The sequence below is a fragment of the Lissotriton vulgaris genome, chromosome 3_1, assembly GCF_964263255.1.
Source record: "Lissotriton vulgaris chromosome 3_1, aLisVul1.2, whole genome shotgun sequence".
NCBI lineage: Eukaryota > Metazoa > Chordata > Amphibia > Caudata > Salamandridae > Lissotriton > Lissotriton vulgaris.
Window position 1 is genome coordinate 730,428,588 of NC_141689.1, and position 18,473 is coordinate 730,447,060.

The 18,473-nt window shown below is 48.5% G+C and overlaps 1 protein-coding gene across 3 annotated transcripts in view; it reads right to left on the reverse strand.

Annotated features, from left to right (window-relative positions):
* TICAM2 (TIR domain containing adaptor molecule 2) overlaps positions 1-17,572 on the reverse strand; it is a 118,752-nt gene extending 101,180 nt beyond the window's left edge. The window contains exon 1 of one of the 3 annotated variants that reach the window (XR_015309303.1): positions 17,462-17,553. The gene's annotated coding sequence lies outside the window, so the exon portion shown is untranslated. Of the gene's footprint in view, positions 1-17,461 lie in introns of all 3 variants that reach the window. The other 2 variants (XR_015309304.1, XR_015309305.1) reach the window with 2 other exon arrangements.
* Between the last annotated feature and the right edge of the window lie 901 nt (positions 17,573-18,473).

The following is an 18,473-nucleotide window of genomic DNA, read 5'->3' on the forward strand; positions in this document are numbered from 1 at the left end:
GCCTGGCAAGTCTTAGAGGTCTTGCAATAGGTGTCAGAGGCAACTCGCATCCTGGGCCAATAGAAATGCGGGACCAACCGTGCAAAGGTTTTGTCCTGTCCCAGGTGTCCAGCTAGTGGTATTTCATGTGCCAACTCCAGTAGGAAGGCCAGGTAGCATTGGGGGACCACTAAGGCCCTCGAGGACCCATGCACCGGAGCCTTAGGCTCACTGTTGAGAAGGCCATCCTCCAAGCGTGGGGCACTCTATCTGTGCCCGACAGAATTCCTCCCGGGTAGGCCCTCCTTCCACCCACCCCTCGGCAGGGGTCGGCAAGTCCCCCATTGGAACAACATACACCTCTGCGGACTCTGGGGTTACCTACGCGGGCTCCCCATTCATCACACGGGGCGTGTCCTCCACAACATCTTATTCTTGACCAGCATTGGGTTGGGCTGTAGTCTCAAGCTCCAACCCGGGTTGAGTTCTTTGCCGAGCACCCATGGACCTCGTGACCACGCAAGTCCATCCTGGTAACCCCAGCATCTCAGTGTGGGCTTAGAACTCTACTTCCTTCCAGGCGGTATACTCCAGATCGTTCCAGAGCAGACACTCAACTGGCAAGGCAGGGCTTACAGCAACTCTCAATGGGCCCTTGACTCCTCCCCACTCAAAGGGAACCTGAGCCACAGGATAGTGACTGACTCAGACTGCCGTCAGCCAACATGGCCGGATGGAATACGTCCGGGATCACTTGCTCCGGGGACACCAGCTGCCTCAACACTGTTGTCATGCTGGCACCTGTGTCCCTCAGAGCCTACACCTCCTGTCCGTTAACCTGCACCCTCTGCCAGTATTTGGCAGTGTTCAATGGTAAGGGCGTCACTGAGACCATCTCCCTGTCCCCGAGTGAGACCAAGTTCAGGCCTGTCCACTCCCCTCCCTTATCAAGGGGCAACTCCTTCCCCAGCGCTACAATAGCCACCCCGGGGCTCTTACCTCCTGTGGGGGCTGGGGACCTCTTGCGACACTGGGGGTCCCCCTGGTAGTATCCAACCTCCCCACACTCGTAGCACCGGACAGTTCTTGGCTGCTGACTCTTGTCAGGGTAAGTGGGCTTTAGGGAACCAGATTGAGGGGGGGAACCTACTCCTTTCCCAACCTGTCTATTTTGTGGGCCTCGAGAGAACTCCTTTCTTTTATCTCCCCCTCTCTCTTTTGGGGAAAACCCTGTCCATCTTTCGGGCCATCTCCCCCGCGTCCCTTGTGGGACACCCAAGTGCTAACCCAGGTATCCGCCTTCTCCCCAAGTTCACGAGGATTGGTCAGCTTGTCGTCCAGATGTTGGCGCAGCTCCGGAAAACATGTATCCCGAAGGTGCTCTCTTAAAAATAGATTGTACAGCTCTTCATAACTGATCACTTCGCTGCCATGCACTCAACCATCTAAAGCCTTCCGGGCATAGTCAAAGAAATCCAACCAGTTCTGTGTGTGCTGCTTATGGCTGCGGCAGAAGCTCTGCCGAAACCTTTCTAGGGTGAGGCCAAACTTCTTATGTAGTGCCTCCTTCATGGGGGTTAGTTGACTTGGTCCGCTTTCTCTAAGGTCAGGAGTGTTTCCTCACTACAGGCGGTATGTATCGGTAAAGGCCACCCCCCAGTAGCTCTCGGGCACCCCATGGGCTACTAAGGACATCTCATACACCTCCAACCACTTGTCAATATCATTCCCCACACTGTAACTAGCTGTCACCTCCTTTGGTAGATAGAACTTAGGTTCTCGTGGAACCTCTGGTACGCTGCCACCATTTGTATTCCCTTGCGCACCTATCTGCAATGCTCGCAGCTCCAACTCTTTTAGGTGAAGCTCGGGCGCAAGCTTCTTCTCTTTCATTGCTAATCTTTTTTCCTCTCTCTCTTTCTCCATCTTAGCAAGCTCCCATCTCAATTGTCCCTCCTCCCTCCTGTCCTCATACTCCTCTGGCGACGCACTCCTCCTAGACACAATACTGCCTGCCCCGGAACGTCTTCCTGGCAACACATTTTCACTCATATCAATATTCATTAGGTCTAGCTCTTTTGGTGTGCCCGCCTCCCCTGGTGCACCCTGCCCCTCATGTCCCCCATCCCCTCTCCCCTCTGGGTGGGCCATTAACCATGCCCTCAAGGCTTTCCGAAGCTCCTCTCCCTTGGCTCTTCGCCCAACAGACACCCCCATCCCCTGACAGAAGTTCCTCAGCTGCACCACCGTATAAGCTTCACGGTTGGCCAGCTCAAACTCCATTTTGACAGGTGGGGACCCAGACAATTTAAAGGAGAGACACTAGGACATAGGTAACAGGTCAAACCAGGAATCTACGCACTCACTTTAGACAGTGGAGGTCAATTTGGTAAGCTTGCATACACAACAGGTGTCCAATTGCGGTGCACACGGAATCATTGGAGGGTGCTGCACAACCACAGGTCCTTATCCCACCGCTGAACACCAATGTGAGAACTGGGGTCACCAATTCCACGAGGGTAGCTTGGCGCGAGCAGGAAGGCACCCGAAAGCTTAGGTGTAAAGTAGCAGTGTAGCACACACTCCCACTGAGACAGGAAAGGCATGCGATAAAGGACACCACACCAGCTTGTCTTTGAAAATCAATATACTTTTATCTAGATCAAATGCAGGGCTGGCAAATCATTCATTGTAATTAATTCAGCATTAACTCATTAGCAAAATTTCATTGTAGGCATATTGATTCATAGGACTCATGCAACATTTCATTATAACGGCATAGATATCAGTAAAACCATTCCTTCAACACACAGGTGTTATTTCATTAGGTCTGCATACCATCAACAATACCCTCAGCAGTTTTAGTGAAGGGAACAACAATTCCTATGGGTAGTTGAAAACATAGGTGAATAATTCATTCAAGGAGAACTCATGTAACATTCCATTAGGCAGGCTTCAGTAGTAACATGGGACCTCAGTGGAATCAATAAAGCAGGGTCTCATAGCTCCTGCGTGAGGGCAGTCTACCAAGGACAATCCCCTAACGAGGGGTTAATTCTATTATCACAACAGTCACCAAATGCTCACTGTGGGCTCTTGCCCAGTCCAGGGGTCCCTATCCGAACAACTGGGGCCAACGGGGCCCAACCACAGTTCCTCCCGCGGGGAGGGGCGGCCACGGGGCTCCCTCTCCGCTCCTCGGGGGCCCCGCTCTTCTCTCTGGCCTTCCGCCCTCCTCCCCGGGGGGATTTCCTGGGTCTTCGGCTCCAACGGGAGCCCTTGCGACGGTTTCCGGCTGGTGGGGAGGGTCCGACCCTCCTGCGGGTTGCACGCTGCTGGGGAGACCGGTCCCGGGCCTCCCGGTAGCTCCTTGGGCCCAGGGGCCAGCGATGACGAGGCGAAGAGGGGCGGCAGCCTCAACCAATGGCAGGACAGTGCTGATGTCGGCCGGGCCCCAGAGCCAATCCGAGGCTCGTCGGGGTGCGGCGCTGGCGGGGGCGGAGCCTGTGACAACGCCCCGGTCACGTGAGGGGGCTGGCGGCTTCAGGGCCTAGCGCGACCCAACTCTGCACTACGTCGGTCCTCTCCTGGCACCGGGGCCCACCGCGACTTTACACACCAGCGAAGGCCTCCACGGGCAAGCACCGGGCCGCGGCGGTGACAGCGAGGCCCAGACTGTTTCCCTATGACAAGAGGGCAGCACCAGCAATCCCCGGGCCATAGCGGTGATAGCGCAACTTCTCGGCTTGGCGCCCGGGCGGCAGCGGTGTTCCCCGGCCCCCAAAGGACTTCCAGACAGCGCGGGGCAGTGCAGGTAACCCAGGGCCACAGCGGTGAAGGAAATAGCGCTTTCAGGGGCACGGCGCTCAGGGAACACAGCAGCGCTCACAGCACTTAGGCCAGCAGCAGTGCTTAGGGTCACAGCACTTCTCAGGGGCACAGCAGAAGAGCGCTTGGAATGCAGTCTCTAGAAGGTTAGGCAGTTTAGCAACACAACTGGGACAGGACAGCACAGGGGGCACAGGCTCAGCAGGGGGGGGGCGTGGATGGAACAGTGCTAATACCTGGTTGATCCCCCAGCAGTCCTCCTTGTAAATAAGTGTTCTCTTGGTGCTTGATGGCTTCTGCGCCCTTCTCAGGCATTTCCTTCAGGGATAGGTGATAAGGGGGAGTTGAGTTGATGGCTTAAGGTCAGGCTGGTTCCTGTAGATCACTGCAGGTGGTTCCCGGGGTTCCACCCACGCTGGGCCACATCAGTGGGTTTGGTCGAGTCCCTTACTCAACTTAGAATGCAGTGCCTAGGCCCAGTCACTTCCTGTGGTATAGGTTCCTCCCCTAGGCCCTACCTCCTAAGACTCCGGCATAGGTTCCCCCAGGTCCAGTGATGCCCCAACTGACTAAAAGGCTTCCCTCCTTTCCTTAAATATCCCTAGGTCAGGTGACCACTCTCTAAGGCGGCAAAGTGAGACCCCTCCCCTATTCCGGAAGCTTCCATGAGCTTCCACAGTCTAGCTATGGGCAGAAAAGGCGGGCTGGCGTTGCTACAGTATCTTAAGGTCCCAGCCAGCTCCTGGCTACTAGGGTGCAACTAAAAAGACCACTCCGTAGTAGCAGGGGCCTGTGGCAGCCATGTTGGTAGGAGAGAGCACCTGCATCTTAGCACTGATTAGCAGAGGTAAGGTGCCAAGAGACCTAGGTCCAACAAAAACAAAGTGGTGGAAAAACAAGGCAAGGGCGAAAAAAACGGGGAAAGACCACCCTAGGGCTGACAGGTCTAACAGGAACCAGGATACCCACACCAGGGAACCTGGGTGCATAGGTGTGAAGTGACGTCGGAAACCATTAGGCCACAATGGAGGACTTCAGCAAAGATGCCGCTGGCGAAGAAGTTGAAAGAGACCCAAAGGTGGATTCAAGATGAGAGGTGCCTGCAAACAGAGGGACAGAGTCTATGCCACTCAGGAGTGACCAGGTAGCATGGAAGACAAATGCCCACCGATGTCGGAGATGCAGGAGTTGATGGTGCCATTGAAGTTTCAGCTGTGCAGACCAGGTGATGCTGTACAAAACCAGGAGTCAATCACTAGCTGTCGCACGTAGGATGTCAAGATCCAAGGTTTGTCGGTGTCTGGCAGGGCACCAACAAACCTTGGAAATGACAACCAACTTAGTCGTAGAAAAAGGTGCAGCGTTGGGACCAGCAAGGTCAAAGTGACTCACCATGAGCATGTAAATCAGAGCTGGCTTGAGCAAGCAGGGGAGTCCTCTGGAGCCAAACAAGACCCTTGAGACGACCCACAGGCCGGAGACACAGGAGTCACAAGAGGACCTCGAGTAGCTGACCAAAGGATGAAAGCCCAAGGTGCAGAGGATGCGGTGCAGGCAAAGATCTTGGCTGCAGGAGATGCTAAAGGCCACAGCTTCTTGGAGCCCGAAGAGCTCTTGAGGAGAGAGTCAGCAAGCCTTGGCAACAGCAATGTGACGCAGTGCACAGTGGTACTGCTCCAGCAGTTCTGATGAGGGATACTGACTTCAAACTTGCTGTGAAGACAGGGCAGGCCTTGAGGGAGTTTCAGAACCACCACCTGTGTTGAACCTTTCGGGAGTCCGTGGGGCTCAGGAACAGCAGACTGGTCACCTTTATTGCGGTGCCGACAGGGGAGGGACTCCTTTACCCCAAGGGAGATTGCTTCCGGCGTCTTGGATGTCCACAGACCTTGTGAAGAACCTGTATGGAGCACAGGCACAGACGCTGCAGAAGACTGGCAGGACGACGAGTTTAGGAGGAGCAGGAGTCTTCCCAGTTGCACTCTCAGATCCCAAAGGGAAGTCCAAAGTGCCTAGATGGTTTAAGTTGAAGTGGTTTGGAATCTGAATCTTGTCCCATGATGAATCTAGGGACCCACCGTAAGGAAAGGGTTGGGACGAATTAGGGGTGCCTCCTAGAGTAAGGGCTGGACAGTGGGGAGGCTACTCCCATGTTCTATGTCAAGTTTCACACCAGAGCATTAGCCAATGGCTCCCTGAACTGGTTTCAACTGGAGTATGAGGGGAGTGTACCAAATGTGCCCTTCAAAGGAGTCTAGTGGTGCTGGCAAGCACCCCCACCCTGTCACAATATGCTAAGTACTGTGTACAAGATGAACACACCTCCCGTTGACAGGAAATCTATTGAATTGCCTTCCCTTGCTCGAGCTTGGCTTAGCAGCAGGAGCGCAGATTCATGTCTCTGGTCAGCAGCAGCAACAGTCTGCTGTTCGGGTCTAAAAGACGTACCAGGAGCACCGAGGGCCTCCCAGAGGAACTTTACAGTGCATGGAATCATATATACCACACCATTTACAGTGTTGGGGTATGATTCCAACATGTTTGATACCAAACACAACAGGGTTCGTTACAGCCAGTTTAGAGATAGCCATTGCGTAATGACGCATGGCTACTCTATACATGGTAATGGCTGATGCACTTACAACCCGGGAGAATGGACTCTGAAGGTTTTAGGGGTGTCCTGCTTATGCAGGGGCACCCTCCCACTTATAACAGAGCACCCTGCCTTCAGGATTGCAAAGCCTGCCTTAGAGGTGACGTATAGGTATTAAGTGTAGAGACCTCAGATATAAGGGAACTTATATCTGTCATAAGTGGTGCCTGCACCAGCTTACGTAGGCTACAATGGCAGGCCTGCAGTAACAATTTGAGTGGTCTCCCCTGGGTGGCATAATACATGCTTCAGCCCATGGGGGACACCTAGAGTAACTATGCCCATATACTAGGAACTTACAAGTGGACACCAGTATCCAATCTGGAGTGTACCTAAGTACTCACCATATCTCATTTAGGGGAGAAGCACAGAGACTGGGATCCTGATTAGCAGGATACCAGTCACACTAGTCAGAAAAACATAGCAACACCAAGCAAAAAGTGGTGGTAAGCATGCAGAAGGATCCTACCTTCCTACAACATGTAAGACTCTACTGCCATGACCCTTCCCTAGGTTCATGGCCTCAGGCAAGTGTTTGCATTATTTACCATGCTCCAGGTGGTGAGGGTGGGAAAAACAAAAACAAACACCTAAGACACTTGCAGGAGTACACCAACTCCGCTTTCAATGGGGTTTCAATGCACTAAGAGCACCGTTTGTTAAACCCACCAGCACACTGGTCGAGGAGGTGGCAATTACAATATCTCACTAAGGTGATGGTGAAATTTGCCTTTGGTTAGTTGGTCACTCACGTTTTGGACTGTGGGACTACCAGAACAATATGGTGGTGGGATGGGTGGACTGGATTAGCCTTCTGACAATACCACACATGGAGACTGTATAATCATCATTAACTTTAGGTATCCTTATCGTGCTAAGCAAGTTTGAGCAATTCTTTACAACAACCTTTCCCTGCAAATGGTGTACTGCCTTAAGTTATTTTTTTACAGATATCTGCAAGTCGGATCTAGGCCGCCCTGTCCCCCACCCACCCTCCTGAGGTCTGACTTTTGAATCCCCTGCTCCAATAGATATATGCCACCAGCTGATCTTAATGATATGGACTGACATTATTCAAACTTAGTTGCCATCAATCCCCTGTAGGAGCACAGTATCTACTCTGGACTACAAGATGCACTTCCACAAGTGACTGGCAGGAACTCCTGCCTTCTAGGCCTAGCACTCCACGCTGAATGAGGGAAGGTAGGCACAAAGTTTGCAGAATACTGCTGATATTGCTGACGTGAACCATCATTATACACTGGAAATCTGCCACAGGCCCTGACATGGGGCACTGGAGAACAGCTGCCGACCAATTCGCTTCCAGCAAAAGCACCACTCTACATAACGAGGAGACAGGTGGACTCCGTATATTCCCAATCGCTAATGAATGGGATCAAATCTGCACAGCTTTGGCAGACTATAAGAAAGATGACCTTATGCCTACTTGAGCAATAAGCACCCCTCTGGATAGCTGTTAGCGTCATGATGCTTATACGAGCCCGCAACTTGTCATGACCCACTCAAAGGGGTACAGTGGGTAACTTCTGGTGGCATTCAGACCTGGTCATTGCGCTAAAGGACTCTACCCACATCCCGCCATCACCCCTGGCAGCTGGCTACTGGCGATGTTTGACACTCACATACACATGTGAACACTATTACCCCTGCTGAACCAACCCATATAGGTATATCATTCCAGTCATCGTTGCGAACCCTCGCACCCCCCTCCTACATACATATACACACACCCTCCCAGCAGCAATTGGGGATTTGTTTATTGCTTTCTGTTGTGGTTCATACTTGCTATATTCTTAATTAAACTACCAATACATATACGAGCAGTCATCTCCCTCTCGAGAAACTGAATGCCATCACTCAATAGTTCCAGGAAACATTAATACCGTCTGATGAAGGCTGACGCATTGCAAAAGCACTAACTAACTCAGCATCGACTCTCATTAGTGGGATTCCACTTTTGAGACTTCATCTTTGAGTATTTAACACAGGTGTCTCCAACCAGTTGCTTGTGAGCTATCAGTAGCTCCCAAAGACACTTACAGAGTAGCTTGCAGCCTTTAATTCATTTGTATATAAGCACAGGGTCACATTTTTAATGTTTATTTAACATTATTATCATCGAGCTGCAGATAGCAGGGCCTGATAATGAACAGTGCTGGAGTCAGATTTATGGGCGAGGGCACAGAGATTAGGAACTCCAAAATGGAGGTATTTAACTTGTAAGTAAAAGTCCTTGTCAACTATATATTGAAGCTGAGAACAAAATGATGTTTCTGAATGCTTTTAAATGGGAGAACATTAAAATAAAAAGTTAGCTTAATAATTAGCTCTTACTTTTAATGTTCTCCCATTTCAAAGTGTCACACTGCATTTACAAGCATATAAATGCCATATTTATAACTAATGTCATTTTTTCCAAATGGGAGAAATTTAATGCGAAGAAAACGTTTACTATGAAACATCAAGTATTAATGTCTTTCTCCACTTTCAATTAAGCCAAATATATCCTAATGTTGTCTGAAGCATGTTTCTTCACTTGAAATTCATCCCATTCAAACAAAAGCATTTTTCTGTTATAAATATAGTACCATGTCTGCAGGACACTGGGCGCAAGATGCTTGGTGTTTGTAAATGTGACACTTTGAAATGGGAGAAAATTTAAATGATGAGCTTTATGGAATCAATTTAAACAAGGTTAACTCTTCAGTCTAATTTTCTCGACACAGTACCATATTTGTAAGTGAGAAATACTTCCAATTTTAAGTGGGAGAAATTTAAAGTGCAGAAAAATTTTGAATATTGTGAACATTTTTGCAGATTATTTTTCTGTACTTTCTTTTTCTCCTATTTGTGTTATACATGTAACAGTGCCACATATGACAAATGACAAAATGAATGTCATGTGCACAAGCAAATAAGACAGTCTCTTAGTCACCTGTACACATATATCCCATTCATATTCATTGTTGTATGTACTTTATTCGATATAACAAATATCATAAAAGCATAAACAAAGGGGATTTAACAATAAAAGTTCATCGTTTCATACACCTATTGCACATGAAAATAATTGTCTAAAAAATCCAATAAAAAAAAGAGCACAGTATATACGATAAAAACAGACATCATCAGCTGAAAGTTAGATAGTAAAAGTTTTGGGCCTTTGGGCCACTAGCTCATACTGACCTTTAGCAGCTTAGTACGTGTCCACCAGGTGCTGCCTAGGTATTTAGCTACTGCGCAAGTCGTGCCAATGGAAGAAGTGTCCCTTTTGAATGAACGAAATGCTGCCCTGTAATCCGTAAACCCCAAATTCAAGCAATTAGGTTTCAACCATTTCCTCCTGGCAGCCCTATAAGCTGGACACGCGAAGAGGAAGTGGAGAATGGATTCTGAGGGCTCTTGTCAACCAGGGCATCTCACAGAAGTTGAACACTGATTTCTCCAACCCGCTACCATTACATTAAGGGGGAGAGTTCCTAGCCTGAACTTCATATAAAGCGTTCTATCTCGTGGAGATTGTATGTAATCAAGATAATGTTCAAATTTAGCATCAGGCTTGTGCTCTAGAAATTGTTCTGTGAGGGTCCCCCAGTTTGATTTTCGGGCCTCTTCCCCTTTTACCCATTCCCGGGATACCTTCTTTACAACTTTCTTGATTGGTGGGGTCTGGCCTGCCCATGTTTCTCCAAACCCAATTTCCGTAACCAGCTGCCTTAATTTGCAGATCCATTTGATCTTGTTCCCTGAGTCTAGGCTAATGATCTCGCTCAGTGCAGCGGCGTAATTGGCCAGTTCGGGGGTCCTTCTTAATCGCACCCAGAAAAGTAACGGTCGTAGTCTTACAATATTTGTGATGGAGTGCTTCCCATGGTCTTTGCGGAGTGGTATCAGGGGGGTGGAAAGAGGGAGAGAGACCAACCCTCTATAAAACGTATTCTCTGATCTTTCCAGGTCGCTTACATTCTCAAATCCCCAGACTTCCGACCCGTAAAGTGCTGAGGGCAGTGCTTTACCGTCATAGACCACGAGGGCCGGGCCTACTGGTCTGCCAGATGAGCGCTGCTGCTCTCTTAAAATTGCTCCTGCCACCCGCTTGTGGTTGAGAATCATTTTGGACAGATGGGTATTCCATTTCATCAAATTGTTCATCCTGATACCCAAACAGTCAAATGACTCTACGACTTCCAAGGGGGCGCCTTTAGATTAATACTATTCCTAAAACGTTTGGATGGAGAAAGTATCATCAGTTTCGTTTTGCTGGTATTAATCGATAGACCCCGTAGATCGCAAAACTGACTAAACCTGTCTATTAACTTTTGTGAGCCACTGGGGGTCTTTGACACAAATAGGGTGTCATCGGCGAATAGGAGGGTGGGGGGTTTCTCCCCAGCCAGGGTTGGGGCATCTGCTGGAACCTCTCTCAGATGGTCTATCCCCCCGTTAACGAAGAGGGAGAAGAGAGTTGGAGCCAAAACACAACCCTGGCGAACCCCCCTATTCACTGCCACCCTTTCAGTTAACTGTCCTTGGTTGCCCCACCTGATTCTGGCATAATTCCCCTCATGGAGACGTTTGGCGAAATTGAGAATCAATGGCGGGATCCCCAGATCAGACAGTACTTGCTAAAGCTTGGCTCGTGGGACCAGGTCGAATGCGGTCTTGAGGTCCATAAAGGCAGGTATAAACTACCTTTCCCAATAGTCACTACTTTCCAGTGTAGCATACAAAACCTGAACACTTGGTCCATCGTACCTACTTTCTTTCTAAACCCAGCCTGGAAGTGCGAAAGGACATTTTCGTCATCCATCCATGACCTTATCCTCATTAGGAGGACCCTGCCAACCACTTTTTTGTGTAACGTTGAATAAACTAATCGGCCTGTAGTTGGCAGAGTCCTCCCTGTTACCCTTTTTATATATTGCAACTACCTCTGTGCCCTTCCAAGAGTCAGGGGTGGCCTCTCACTACCAGATTCATTACAAGCAAAATAAAATCAGCCCACATTTTTACATCCTGTAGCAGTAGATCACCCGGGAGGCTGTCGGGACCAGCCGCCTTTCCTGCGGCTAGTCCAGCTATTGCAGATGACACTTCAATTAACTCAAAAGGTTCAACTGAGCTGGAGCCCTCTAGCGAGTAATCTATTCTAAATCCCCCAGTTGTTAATGAATTATTTTCACTGTGACCTAACAATATATTTCCAGTGTCACAGTAGAGGCCGAGAAAATGGGCGTGCCATTCGTGTTCACTGATGTGATTTGGGATCGGATCTGAACCCTTCCGAATATCTTTGTTAAGTATTTCCAAGAACACAGCAGTATCTTTTAAAAGGGAAGCATCTTTAAGTTCCTGCCAATGTTGTTCTTCCCAATTACGCTTGACTAGCTCTACTGCCCTTGCATACTCTTTCCTCGCTATTCTAAGCAAAGGGGGGTTATTAGTTTGTAGACCTGCAGAAAGGCTACGCCTCTTTTCCCTGCAAACGTCTGAGTACCACAGGTTAGAAGGCCTGGGAAGTTGTTTTTTTAGGGTACTCTGATTGCTAGGGTCCGGAATGGTAAAAAGCTTTCCCAGTTTGTCTATCGTCTTCTGATACAATTCAGGAAAGGGAGAGTTCTCTATAGCCTTTGCAGCGACGCTGATTAACTCTAGCTCTTTGGACTTCTGCTCTATGAGCTCGCTTATACTGTTCAATTTGTCCTCCTGATGAGCCACCTTATGCCATTTCAGGCGGCGGTTGCAATGGGAAGGGACTACCTCTTTTGTTGTCAACCTCACTGAATTAGAGGGCTTGGAGACAGCCCATTTGTTTATTAATATCATACAGAGGGGATTGTGGTCACTATCCTGGGTTGGTTTTACTTCCATATCTATGAGGTCCCCCCAGAGCCGGATATCGAGCAGGATATAATCAATCCTTGAAGGACAACTGATCCTATTATATGTGTTGGTTCCATTTGGATCAGAGCGAGTCCTTCCATTTATTGCTCTTAAGTTGTGTTCCATGGTTAGAGCATTCACTTGAATAGCCCTTTGTGACCACTTTTTGATTGGGGGTAGGCTGAGCGGTGGAATGGCAAATTTACTGTCTTGGTCCCCAGTGCCCAGCACATCCTCCCCACTTAGCGGTTCGTATGCGCAGTTAAAGTCCCCTGCCACAAGGATGACAGAATTGGGGGAGGGGAGATAGACAGTTCCGATTCTAAAAGTGCTAAAGTGGCCGATAACTGATTCCCGGGAGATCCCCTGGCATACACATTGAATATCTCCAAATTAGGACCATTTAGGGGACCTTTCACTGACAGATGTAAAATGTCGTTTGATGGAGTGGTATGCATAACAATTGACCAGTTTAAAGAAATACTTAGCCAAATAAAGAGACCTCCCGATGGACGCCCCCTCCCCGGGCTTATAGCTGGAATGGAATAGGTGGCAAATCCAGGTTTATATAAGGGGACCAAGCTCCAAGTCTCCTGGAACAAGCAGATGTCTTGGTTATCAATAAAATCGTTTCACTCTGGTAGCAACCTTTTTTTTTTGTAAACCTGCTATGTTCCAGGAGAGAAAATGGATAACTCAAGAGCTTCTCTCAATCCCAATGGGCACATCATTAGTGAACCCCCCTCCTCACTACCAATCCCTAGCCCACTAGGACTGGCAGGCTCATCTCCCTTGAGCCCGTCCTCTGTTTCCTTGCGGGAGTCTGATGACCGGGCCTTATTCAGTCAATCCACTGCACTTAGTCCAGACTCTCTCCCCACCCACCCGGGGGGACGCGGTGCGGAACTCCAATTCTACCAGGTTCTTAGCGATTGTATCATTAAATAACTGTATCTTGATACAGTCAGTCTGAGAGTTACCCAGCGAAATCCTCCTTACTTTTGCCATTTCCTCCCTTATTACCGACCTGCAGCCCCTTACATATCTTGTCCAATGTATCACTTTATTCTGCAGTGAACCGCTACTTTCATAGCTTGAATTACTCGTGAATTTTGGAACCTTTGTCATGTAAATTGTGGGAAGGGGTTTCTCTAAGGGGGTTATTCCCATGTGTGGGCCAGATCTAGGTGGGATACCCTGGCCTTCCCTAATTGTTGTGATGCCTTGCTTCGGTGAGTTGTCGATCCAATACAACCTGTTTGGTTCCAGAAGGTATGCCTTGATCGCACTGGGAATTTAGGTTTCAAGAGATCTAAACCTATCGGGCTTTGCCTATGCATGAATATATTGCCCTAATGCGGACCTCAACCCTACCCCCTCAGTGACCCCCACCAAAGACCTGTCATGTAACCTGCGGGGAATAGGAAGTAATGGAGGAGCGGGGATAACAAACTGGCTATACCCACGGTCAGAATTAGATGATGCTGAGGGGGGTAGAGATGTCTTTACGAATATGACTGAATGCATGGAATTAGATGATGCTGAGGGGGTAGAGATGTCTTTACGAATATGACTGAATGCATCCACCTTCTCTCTCAGATAGCTAGTTCTCTTTCGAGCAGATCTACTCTTTGTAGTAGAGTACTATTACTTGAGCAAGATCTACATATCACTGTGCTACCAGGAGATTCTGCGGAGGTTTCTATGCTCAAGATATTATCCCTTATACCCTCTTCTATTAATTCTAACGCTGCGAATCTATTTGAGCACGATAGTTGGACAGCTGTTGTATCTTCTACTAAAATCCCTTTGTGCTTGTCTCCTGATCTTATACTGACATTTTGCGCTGAAGGGGAGGTTACTGGAACTCCCTCCACTTCTCTTTGGACTTCGCCGATGATTTGATTTTGAGGTGCTTTCTTGTTAAAAATTTAAGGGATTACTCTTCTATGCGCCCTACCTATCGCTTCATCCAGTATATTGTTATCGGCGACTGGGACAGTTGAGGTTTTACCCCCCAAGACTTCCTCACATTCATTTACAATAGCTTCAATCCGTGTTAGGACATAATTACTAGCCGCTTACAGTACTTTCTTTGGTTTCTTCCCTCTTTTGGTTGAAATTGTCCCGCCCCCCTCCAATGTCGTTCTTTTGACCATGGTTTAGTACAACGTAAGGGAAGGGACAACTTCTCGATGTTCAGCAAAGTTCTCTTAGCCCCAAATAAACTGGAAGTTAACACAGAAAACAATCTCAAAAGAGTCACCACTCAGCCTGGGCCACTAGCAGCAAAAAAGTACCTTATTTTTGTCCATAGGACCCGCTGTCCAAATGAATGAGGGGGGGCCCAGCCCGGCCTCCTTTGGCCCCTGATGGCCACAGATGGCCAGCCCTTTGCCCGGGCTTAGCCCGGCGCGTCCCGCGTAACGTGGAGGGTAGTTGATTATATCCGTCCCCAGTGAAGTTCTAAAGGTGAGCGTGGGAGGGGCGGCAGTCCGTTTTCAGCCCTGCGGCAGCCTGGTTGCTGTAGGCGCCGCTCTCCTTGCACCAGCCATGCGTCTCCCGCAAAGCAGGAGGCGCGAGGAGTTTAAATGCCCCCAGTGAAGTTCTCCAGGTAAGCGTGGGAGGGGCTGGAGTCCGTTCTCAGCCCCGCGGCAGCCTGGTTGCTGTAGGCGCCACTCTCCTTGCACCAGCAATGAGTCTCCCGCAAAGCGGGAGGCGCGAGGAGTTTAAATGCCCCCTGTGAAGTTCTCCAGGTGAGCGTGGGAGGGGCGGCAGTCCGTTCTCAGCCCCGCTGCAGCCTGGTTGCTGTAGGCGCCGCTCTCCTTGCAGCAGCGATGCGTCTCCCCATTCATATTCACACGTGTTCATACATTTCCAAAGACCACGCTCTCACTGACACACATAAGAGCCCTGTCATAGTGCCACCAGTCAAAGTATTTTGTTTAAACAGTAGTACCTGGCTCTATGGACATTAGGTTTAAAGTCAATTAAGCTGGGCGTGGGGGTGTCTGGTAACAATGTGAGCGTTGCTAGCCTCCGGTAGCTCATGACGACTTTCCCTGATCAGAGGTAGCTCTAACTACAGAACAGGCTGGAGATGCCTAGTGCAACCAATGCTTTGCCCAATCTGATGCTCTATAAATTCGGAAAACCTAATAGCATGAATTGAAAAATAACCATTAGTGGCAGGACAGCAGCGTTAATGGTATGATGCAGTTTAGAAAATCTGTCCAAGATAGTACTGGCCCAATTTGGCCACAGCTTCATATAACTCGAGAAAGCTGCTGTTAGGGCTGTATTTATTAATTAACAACAGTAAACCACTAACAATTGGCTTGACATTCAAAGGATGCTATCTGTGGATTATGATTAGAACATCTGACAAGTATTTGTAAAGCCCAGCAAAGTATGTATTATTCAACCTAGAGGCACCAAGGGCAAATGCTTATTGTTCTCCAGGTGCATGCCCTGGAACTTCACTTTGTGAGTGTTTTAGCTGTTAGTAAAACAATGTCCCTTCAGCATCATGAGCCCTCGTCAGATCTACCCTTTTTAGAGAAGTTCTGCACTTTTAAGAGGAGTGGTACTGAACAAATTCTGGGCCATATTTACAATGAAAGTGACTCAGTGTGCCGCAAGCCAATTTGCTGCGCTGCACTGAGTCACTTTCAAAGCACAGGGATGCGACATATTTACAACTATATGTCACATCCCTGTGCTTTCGCCTGCGCACAATCGGCTGCCATGCACCGGCGCATGCACCCTTACACCATGGTGTAAGAATGCCTGAATCGCGGGAGATTTATTTTGTGCAGGAAGGGAAACCTTCCTGCACAAAAATAATCAATTGAGGTGATTTCCTCTTTCCATTCGTGCTGTAGAATGCAGCACTTATTGAAAGAGGAAAAAATGAGGAGAAATGTAAAGATTTCTCCCCATTGCGCCCCTAGGGTGGCTAGCATTCTGACGCATTTCCAGGTTTACGATTTTTCGTAAATCTGAAAATGCATCAGAATACATGAGTGTTACGTGGGAACAGCCACAGCAATACCCATGTCATGCTCCTTACACGCAAAGTGTTGCGTGAGAAGGGGCGATATTTACAAGCACACGTAAAGCAACGCAGGATGTCCAGGCAAATATCGGGCAGCAGTTTGTGCAGCAGGTGCGTCACACAACATAACGTACCGGCGGCGCAAAGGCTTGTAAATAAGCCCTTCTGTATGTCCTACAATCAAGGGTGACGCTAAACTTCCTGTCAACAACTGGAGCCATAGATTAACCATGCAATAATCAGCACCCATCATATTTTGTAGATTTCCCGATTTTAAATCATACATTGCCTGTAGCGAGTTCAAATCCATGCAGTCTTCCTTACCGTGCAAAACACTCAGACAGTGTGTCTTTACAATTTCAAAACTGCCCAATGTCAAACACAGGTCTCTTTTTAGCTATTTAGTTCGCTCATGGGGGGCATTTTCATTTCGGCGGCTCGGCCTATTTCTGTCCCAGTCCGAACCTGCCCTACTCCGGACCTTCATGGATGGGCTGCAGCCATTTATTATTCATAGGTCAGCACACACCAGTTAACACATCAGATTCTAAACAGATTCTTGGCCTCCATCAATGAACATCTGGACTAAAGCCAGGAGAGAACATGAGCGCTGAAGTCTCAAAAGTTTCTACCTTCAAATACTGGCGCTGGCTAAAAAAAGTGTTTATTTCAGCACCGTGGTATTCACGGAAATTTGCACAGCTCTGCTTTCCAAAGCTTGTTTACAGTAAGACTCACAAAAGCGACCAGTTGTAGGGCGTCACGACTGCAAGGAGGGATCTTTCATTTTCATAAAAGGAGCGCAGCCAACAGATGAACACGAAGTATTGATAATGATTGTAGAACTCACACATAATTTAATGCAGCACACATTAGTGAACCATGCCTCCCTTCCCTGCAGTATCTGACTTAGTAGACAGGACATCCCCCGCCGGACAACACAATTCAGAAACCGAAAGTCCAATCCTTCAGCTTTACAAAACAGAGAGCAGAACGATCGAAAGTACTGTAGGATAAGAACCGAACTGTGAAGGACTTACCTCCCTTGCCAGGTGACCAGTAGCTGCTCTCTCTCCTCTTGCCCTTTTTGCAAACTCAATGGAAAATCAACCACGAACATTCGGACTGGCACAAGTCCGGTACGCGGAAGTAAAATCTCATTGGGTAAGAGGAAATGAGAGGACTGCCTGAATGAACGTGACGAGACACTGCCACCTAGCGCTAATAGGGAGAATATTTCTGTGCAGCTGTTTCTCAGAAGGCTCCTAGGCAGGGCCACTTGAATTATGCGATAGTTGGGGCCGCGGCGTTTTTCGCGTGATTTTAGATCTGCCATATTTACCATACAAACCATCATCTGCTGCATAATGTGTAGATTTTGATTAAAAAAGGAATTTGTTTCTAGCTTAAACGGTTCAAAAGTTACTAAAAATGAAGCAACGTGTTCGCACAGTGGAAAGCTCTTTGCAAATGTTAATTAGCCATATTTCTGTTTCTTCTTGCGATATATGGGTGTTAAACTGATACTAATGAAGTGCACCCCAATGCCCAGACAGTGTGAAAAAGTGTCAAAATGTCAAAATAATGAAGTAATACTTGTGGTGACCGGGTCACCACAAGTATTTCAGATACATGGGCATCTTTTGGGGGGACACGTTCAGGTTCTTCTTGTACACCACGCAAAGTCTCTTAGTCTCTGGCTAGGGGTCGGATTAGGCCGGAGACCATACTTCTGTCTCCGGGGGTTCTTCCTTTCTTCCGACTCTCCTGTGTTTGCCACTTGACTTGCTCCATTACTTTCCACGTTCTGGCCAGCATTCATCTCTGCTGGCTTACTCCTCGTCGGTGTTGGCGCTTTCTCCGGTTGATCCGCGGGGGTCTCCGCAGCCGCGGTTTCTTCTCCCCACTCCAACTCTTCGGTCAGCGGATCCTCTGATTCCAGATCCCTGGCGACTCGTTTGAACCAGGATGTTTTTCTTGTCACCACTCGGGTTCCCCGCATCAAGGACACCATGGTTCCTTGGGTGTTGACCACTTCCCACACCTCGGGTT